Here is a 9,183-nt window from a genome sequence, read left to right as displayed (position 1 = left end):
ACGCCAATTAGCACAAATGGTAAGTTCCGACAGTGCCTACAAGTGTGCCTACTGGCCGCTAAATGGCAATACCGGTTTCATATGTATACACCTGGTATGTACGAGGAGATACATCTGTCATAAGACCGTTCATATTAACTTTTGGAGCTAGTTCATCAGGTAGTGATAGCATCTTGCTATAGTTATCCTTTTTCATCGTAACCATGTATTCTGGAAAATCACCCACAAATAGCGGACGAAGATGATTTTCAACGATTTTTCCAAACATGTACCAGTTCCTTATTTTTACAAGCATAGGTTCTGTGACTGGTTTAGATAATCCACTTGGATTGGTTTTGGTAATATATAAAGAAGAGCAGAAGCACAATGTCATAATAATCATGTTGCAAACTGCTACTTCTTTCGCGTGTTTCTTTATTATAACGATTGCCAAGGACTCCGATTTCGCTTAGCGAACTTAATTCCGTAAGAAGAAATAGAAACGGATTTCAGGTCATGGGAAAAATTATACTTGAGCAATTACTAAACTAATTGCGATGTGGGGGATATGAGAAAATTTCGGTGAATTACTAATAACTTTTATGTAAATCTTCTGGTACAGTTCAGTCATAATTACAGAACTGGTCAGAAATATTAAAATTAGATGCCGTACAAGTTCAAAGTGATTATTACAAATATCGTGAAGAGAAATATACCTCTGATGGAAGAATTACGGTTCCCGGTCGTTAAAAATTACAAAACTCTACTGTGTTTTGAAATCCAAGGACGTACCGGAGTGCTACACATGTGTGTGTGTCGCAAACACAGTTGCGATACGCTATATTCTGATATATAATACAAAGTATAGCCAAAATGTAGAAGCCCCACTATGGGTCGGAATTTTTTTTCCCTGTAGGAAACGACGGATCAGTGATGTAGGAATTACATAACTCTACCGTGTTCTTGATTTAAGAGGCGTTCTGTAAAACATCCAGTCTTCCTTTTCTTTTTAACGGACTTCGGTTTTGTGAATTTTAAAGATTCCTGTTGGTAAAATTACTGTCCCATTTAAGAATTTTTCACTTGAAAGGAACAGTTTTATTAATTATATGACATCAATTTTGCCAAAAAAAAATTACTTTGATTAACTTAATTTAATGAACTACATGGTCTTTAATTTTACACTTTCTTGAATCCATTATGATTGGTATAATTCGAAATCACACTTTATTTTGGCAAATTACTTAATATTGTTAACACCAAAAAAGATAATATGAACTCATATTGAAATTGAAAACAAAATTAATTATAAATCTAAAAACTATGGTTACAACATAAGTGCTCTCACGCCAAAATATTCGCTTAGTCAATGACTTTCATTAGGTGTAGATATGATATTACATATATTATATTTGATATCCTCGTATTTACCCATAGAATAGAGACAAGCAGCCAATGTAAGAACCAGACTGCTAATAATGATCTTTATTTCCATTCAACTGAAGAACTGATTAAAGTAGAATGTCGTGGCCTGAAGTATTCTAGGAGATGTTTCATGAAACAAATATTTGGCCAAGATTTATTATTTTATTATTAATTTTTTATATGAATTGTGAATAATCCTTCATGCGTATATATATAATTTGCGGTTGGGTTGACAGAGGACTCAAACACAATGTAGTTACTACTTTTCTTCTTTGAATACATGAGATGCAATTACGGGTTACAAACCGTTTAATTGCTCATTGAGAAAGTTTACAGCAAACTTTGGCTCAAAATTGAGTTTGAAGTGAAAAAAGAAAAACAAGGATTTTATCATATATTATTATAATATAACCATCTAATAAAAGAATACATTACTATATACTACGAGTATGTATACCCGCGTGAAAAGGGGCTGCATGGCTGAAGCATGAGGCACGACTAAATGGTAGCATGGCGCAAGTCTAACACTTGTTCGTCTCCTATGCTCCTATCTGCGAGAACTTTTAGAATATTTAAACTGGGCCAACTATCAAAATAACTACAAATGGCGAATGAAAGACCTGAGTGCGCCAGATCGTGCACCAGGTCGTTCAAAACGTCATCTACGATAACTTTTTTGGAATTTAAATTTCGTCAATAACTGAAACAATTCCAAATAGTAAGTCGATGATTGTCGTGTACCAGATCGCATTTTAGGTATTTCAGCACGTTTTATATGAGAACTTTAAAAAATTTAAGTTTTGCCAATAGCCAAAAAAACGTCTAAAGGGTGAATCGACGACTCGGGTGCACCAGATTGTACACCAAATTGTTCAAAACGTCATCTACGTAGTTATTTGGTGTTTCTTTCTGGTATTGATACCATCTGGTAGTTATTTTTGGCTCTTGGAACAATTTACAAATTTTTAAAGTCCTTTTAGAATACGTGCTAAGCTACCTGGTGCGCGACCCGGTGCACGAGCATCGTCGACTCACCATTGGTAGTTATTTTGAGTGTTGGAAAAGTTTAAATTTTGAAAAAGTTCTTTTAGAATACGTATTAAACAAAGTTCTCGTGGATGACGTTTTAAATGACCTGATGTACGATCCTAAGCACCTGGGCCGTCGGCTTACCATTTGTAATTGTTTTGGTTATTGACTAAATTTAAGTTTAAAAAAAGTTCTCGTAAAATACGTCATAAACTACCTAGTGCAACTTTCGGTGTACTCCGATTGTGGACTCAAAATTTTTAGTTATTTTGGCTGTCAGAACAATTTAAATATTTTTAAAGTTCTTGTAAAATACGTGCTAAGCTACCTGGTGCGCGACCCGGTGCACCCGGATCGTTGTTTCACCATTGGTAGTTACTGTGAGAAATGAAACAATTTAAATTCTTTGAAAGTTCTCGTAGAATACGTGCTAAACTACCTAGTCTGCGACCCAGTGTACCCGGGTCGTCGACTCACCATTTGAAATTTGATCCGGCGCACACATGTCTTCAACTCACCCTTTGTAGTTCTTTTGAGAGTTGGCTAAATTCTAATTTTTCTTAAGTTCTCGTAGAATACTTATTAAGTTACTTGGTCCACGATCTGGTGCACCCGGATCGCCGTATCACCGTAGTAAGTCATTTTGGCTGTTAACACAGTTCAAATGTTCTTGAAGTTCTCGCAGATGACGTCTCAAACAATGTGGTGTACGATCCGATGCACCCGGTTAGTGAACTTACCATTTGCAGAAGTGTCGGCTATTGACAAACCTAAGATTGTAATTTTCAGCACAGGTTAATTTTCGCTAACACTTGGATGTTTTAAAGAGAATTCATTTGTGTTTAACTTGTCCTAAGCATAGGAGACGAACAAAAGCTTGTACGCATAAATACCACTGCTTTTGCTGATCAAACTATTTTCATCAAATGTCAAATTCTCAAGTTTATATTTTATACAATTAAATTCGCTATGCAGGTGGTAATAATATTTTGGTGATTACATATATTACAATGATATTGCATGATATAGCAAATTTTATTCTGTAATACACATCTGCATTGCAGTACGTTTCATTCGAACTATATCTGGAAGATATCAAACTAAAGGCAAAATATTTTGAATGATATTTAAATGATACTTTGGTATACAAAACTTTCTTTATTGAATTCACGTCGACATTTCAAACTTGCCAACTTGAGCTATGTGCGAAGACAAACGATCTAAACAAACAAATTCAAGCATAGTGGTCTAAGGAAGGAAATTTCCCTGATCTTTTAATTTTTAAATCTTAATAATAAAAAAAAAAGAATGACATTGCGAATTTCATTTTTTCATGAACATTGACATTCCAAGTCATTTATTTCGAGCCATCCCCCAAAGAAATCGAACGAATAGAAAAGCTTCCAAAATAGCCGCACAGAAAAAAAATTTCTTATTTTCTGTCATTATTCAATGTTTGATTACAAAAACCATCAGATTAACAGAGAAAATCTGATTTTTTATATACCTAGATCTACAAATAAAAAATCTAATTTGAGCCGTCCCGAAAAGAAATCGTACTCATAAAAAACCTTCTAACATAGTGTTCTTAAAATTTTAATTGACTCATTTATCTCATTGCTCAATATTTCGTCACAAAAGACCATCATTATGACATAGCAATTTTTTTTATATATCGATGTAAAAAAATTGAATCATGAGAAAAAATGGCCTATTTTTCATCAGTCAATCCTTTATAACCAAAGGATATCAGTATACCCTACTTAATTTAATTTTATCATTAACATCGAGATGCCAGAATATTTATTGTAAGCCATCCTTAAAAGAAATCAAACTTATAGAAAAACTTCCAGGATAGTTGCATAAAAAATAAAATTGCCTCATTTTTTCTCGTTATTCAATCTTTGATAACAGAAAAACATTAGAATGAAATAAAAAATTTCTTTATACGCATCTAAATGCTAAGTTATTTAGGCTAAATAATTCTCGAAAGAAATCGAAATAACAGAAAAATTATCAACATAGTCCTCTAAAAATTAAAACTGCCTTAGTTTTCTCATTAATCAATCTTTGAGAACAAAAAACATCCGTACTTGAACAGAGATTAGGTATTATTTGCAATCATTTTTATTATCGAATAATTTTCTAAAGTTTGAAGAACCTGACTCACATATACATTAAAATTAATTTATAGATTTCAAACATTTTTACAATTTTATAAGTGTTGTAAGTCGATTTTGTTCATTTATGGAGATATTTTGGGAGCGGATAAGATGAGATTGCTTAATTTAACACGAGTCTTATACAAATCTGACTCAAGGTTTAAAGAACTGTTTTAATAATACAATCTTTTGTACAATTTAACGGCAAAGAAGATTATTCTTTACCTGCATTTTAGTTATTTTGTCCGTCTTTTGACCCTTTTTCAAGTCAAGTCACGCAAATTCTGTTGAAATCAAATTTTGATTGAGTAAGAAGGAAATTTAAAGAAGCATTTTTACTTAACAAATCATCATTTATGAGGTGTGATTTATGAAGGTGTCGTCGCCTCAGAACAGTCTGATGGTGGGTATAATTGACAAACCACCTAATGCCTTCTATGACAGAAAAATTGACTGAAATTTTTTATTTTATTCCTAATGAAAATAACATTGTACTTACCGGTAACCTAAACACAAATCTTTATACTACCTGCAATTTAACTCTTTATTGAAAATCAGTGGTGTTCACCTCCCGATTATCTATTGTTGCCCATATCACTCACCAAACTAATTATTGCTGTGCATACTTTGATTTGATCATAGTTGACGATTTAGACAAACTCAATTTTTCCACACAACACTCATTCTCATTCCTCTCAAGCCGTGATCTTACCAGCATCAAGTATCAGTTCTCCTATCAATATTTTTCTATTATGACACCTTTGTCCATACGCAATCGAAAAATATGAATAAATCTGAATATATTTAGCTCTTCTCTACGTATAAATGGAAAAGCATTTTTGCTGTACAGGAATTCAACAGGAAGGTGATTTATCATACCTCATTTTTATGTTCGACCTTTATTAAATTCGCGTCTCTATACCCTTAAAGCAAAAAAGAATTTTACTCCTTGAATCACATTTGATATCAGAAATTTTATCAAAGAATGCGGGGAGAAACGTAGCCTGGCTGAAAAAACAAAAAATAATTTTATTTAAGTAGAATTTCGTAAATTAAGAAAATCAGTACAAACGAGAGTCGAGAATTCCTAATGTTCGGTCAAATCGCGCCTTTGGACTATGAGTTGGGTTACCATGATTATTGTGCGTACCATGCGGGCTTGTTGTCTTCCATGGTCTTCAACCGATCAAACTTAATTGTTTCGCCGGCGGATCATTGTTCGGTCACGTACTGCGATCGTAAAGTTTAGGAAAATTTGTAAGCGGTCGTCTATCCCTGCAGGGTCGCGTCGTATAGTTTTCACTTCTTCGTGAGTAGTCGAAATTAGCAGATCTCCTTTTTTGTACACCTTCTCACGTGCGATTGACATACCGAGATGGTGACCTAGTTTGTATTTCGGGTATATAGTGATCCTTCTCGCTCTGTGTTGTGCCTCGCCGCATTTTGGATTACGGTTGTGTGCTCTCGAGCTGTGCTTTCGTCCTTTGGCGGATCTTTTGTAATCACTCAAGTGTGAAGTACTAGCGTTGCGTATGATAGATCATTGTCATGTGAATCCCCGCTTATATTTGGATTGTTACCGCTTCTTATGATGGATCATTACTTTGGATCACCGCTTGTATTTGGATCATTACTGTGGATCACCGCTTGTATTTGGATCATTACTGTCGATCACCGCTTGTATTTAGGATCATTTCTGTGCATCACCGCTTGGATTGTCGATCCCCGTTATTGGTTTGTGTGAACTGCGGTTTGGTGAGTTTGCTTTGTAGTTATAAGTGTAGAATTGTAAAAGGCTTTTTCCTCCACTCACTGAGTGGAGGTTTTTTATGCCAGGATCAATAAACTTTAAGTTCCGTTCTTTATCATAACTAATGGTGTTTTGTTTTGGCCTACCTCTTTTCTCCAAATCCGTGCTCTCTTTTATTGAAATATGATTTAATTGCAAAAACACATACTATTAACCTAATTTGAATTCGATCAAAAACTGAAATAAAAATGAAAGAATCCGGCTACTCAGACGTCGTCTTAAACACTGGAGTCCTAATAACAATTTCTCCTCTCCGGACCTTTTAACAGCTTTTATCACAAAGCATGTACTCCTTGCAAACACCTCTCATTCTCCATTCTAGGTTCCCTCTACTTTTGATGATATCAAATTAGACTTTGCCAAAATATTGCAAGCAACCCTAATCGAAAAGCTCATTGAGGTAAAGTCAAATGCTCAAGGTTCTGATGGTATTTCAATAAAAAATATTTGCTTTGCTTCACCAATCATTGGCTCTATTCTCTTGCGCCACTATAATGCTTTACTTCAGGTGACAATATTTCCTGATAATGGTGAAAAGATCATTATTCGCACGGAGAGCTTAACATGGTGACTTTCTGTAGCTCTTCGTCTGGGATGATTGATAGAAAGATTAGTCAGCAATCTGGGTGTGGCAGTATTGTACACTAAATTCCTTGTTCTCTGACAGAGTGATGAGATAAAAGGTAAACAGTGTAACATCAATTGCACATGCTGAGGATGCTTTGGCCAGCATTAGTAATTTGCAGCCAAACACCTTAAAAGAAATACTGTGGAACAGCATCAAGTGGGATACCACAATAGAGGAGGAATTAGTCCGTCTCTATTATGAAAGTACAAAGTTTCAGAACAAAAGTGAAAGAAGATACAACTTTAGGACAAAGTTTGCTATAAAGTATCCTAACATATAGATGGTTTTAGTGGAAAGACTTATGGTTAAGATGCAGGATATCACAAGTGATCTCTTTATCGCAGAAGACCGAGTAATGGAGATTAAACAGTAGTTTAAGTTGGCGTGGAGACACGTCGTCAATGAACACCAGTTAGAGAAAGCCGAGTCAGACAATCAAGGAACGGAAATTCATGCTTTAGCGCAACCTAATGATGATCCGGAATCACAGTATCCTCCAGAGGCAGACGATCTAATTCCACCAGAGGCAGAAGCCGAGGTTCATCGACCAAGAAAGTGGTTTAAATGGACATACCATCTGAACAGCGCTGTTATGTGCCCTCATTGTTTCACAGAGAAAAGTGGGCAGTGTGTAATTAGAGAAGACCATCGACTCTTTTTAATTAAATGCCACAACCTAGCCATATAAATAAATTAGCAGAATCTAGCAGACCTAAAACTATCAATATCTGTAAACAGGTTCCTTTCGGCTGTTGAAATAGCTGCCATCAATATGAGAGTGGAACAAGAGCTTCTTTTTTGTAAACTCCCCATGGAATAAAATAACGAAGAACTGATTGAAGCTGAAGGTATAGGTGCTAGGGACATTTTACATCAAGCACTGGATCCACTAAAACCACATCCGGACATTGATAAGGATGGTGTAAACAGCGAGATCCCAGAACAACTACAAAACCTTAAGCAGAATTCCGGCCATGCTTAACTAGAATTGAAACATGTAAAACCAACACAAATTCATTCTCTGTCCAAGATGAACATCACAAATAATCTGCGTGCACTAATAACGCACCTGAACAGCAAGGTTTTATCTATACATTTGAGCGCAACATAAACTACGCTAGAGGTTCAAGCAGTCTTGGCCCCAGGAAAGGCTCGAGATCCACCATGGAAGAACAGGTTGGATATGGTCCCTCAATTGGAAGACGAGACGCGCTACTGATCAGGTGTTTAGGAAAATACAAACGGAAGCAATTTGGACACTGCGTGGTTCGAACTAGAAAAAGCAAGAGTAAAAAACAACTCTGAAATGGTACTGACTAACATCACAACTTCAGATGTATCAGCGGTTTCGAAAAGGGCAAATAACTGGAAAGCTCCAGGTCTGGACATTCTGTACAACTTTTGGTACAAGTACCTGACGAGTGTACTTCCTGCGTTAGTATGGTGTATTCAAAAGATCATTGAACGCCCAAATCTAATGCCAGGCTTTATGCTTAAAGGTACTACGTATACTGTGCCTAAACAAACTAGACGCTCAAAATTTATCTGAATTCAGACTGATATATCTTGCAAATGACATACATTGACTACAATCAAGCTTGAAGTCTTAAAAATATACAAAATCTGCTTAAGCATTATTGACTTTTCAACTCATGTAACGATACTTTGGGGTACAAGAATCAAGTGTTTGATTATGGATAACCAAGGATAACTAGATTAATACGCTTTACGACGGTATCTTTCAAGAAGACTCCTGTAATGCACTATTATTCTATTCAGCGCTAAACCCATTGAGCAAACACTCAATAGCATATATCATGGGTGCCAAATACATGATAAAGAGGATGTTCATTAATGTACCATAAACTGCAGAAGCTGGTTGATGTCAATAAGCAGTTTTCCAATGATATTCACATAAAGTTCGAACTAAATAAATATAGAACAGTGCATTTAACCAAAGCGGAATAAGGGACTGCAGAGCTATAAAGCAAGTTCGAGAATGGCATCCAACATTTGGCTGAGAAAGGGAAAGGAAACGGAAGGATTCGTCATTGCGAATCAGGAAAGGGTTGTCAACACCGGAAATTATTGCAAACACGTCTTACATGAAGACGCTGTTGAGCGGTGCTAATTATGTGAAGAAACATCAC

Source organism: Belonocnema kinseyi, chromosome 8 (genome assembly GCF_010883055.1).
Source record: "Belonocnema kinseyi isolate 2016_QV_RU_SX_M_011 chromosome 8, B_treatae_v1, whole genome shotgun sequence".
Lineage (NCBI taxonomy): Eukaryota > Metazoa > Arthropoda > Insecta > Hymenoptera > Cynipidae > Belonocnema > Belonocnema kinseyi.
The sequence above is the reverse complement of the archived record's forward strand: the minus strand, read 5'-3'. Positions refer to the sequence as shown.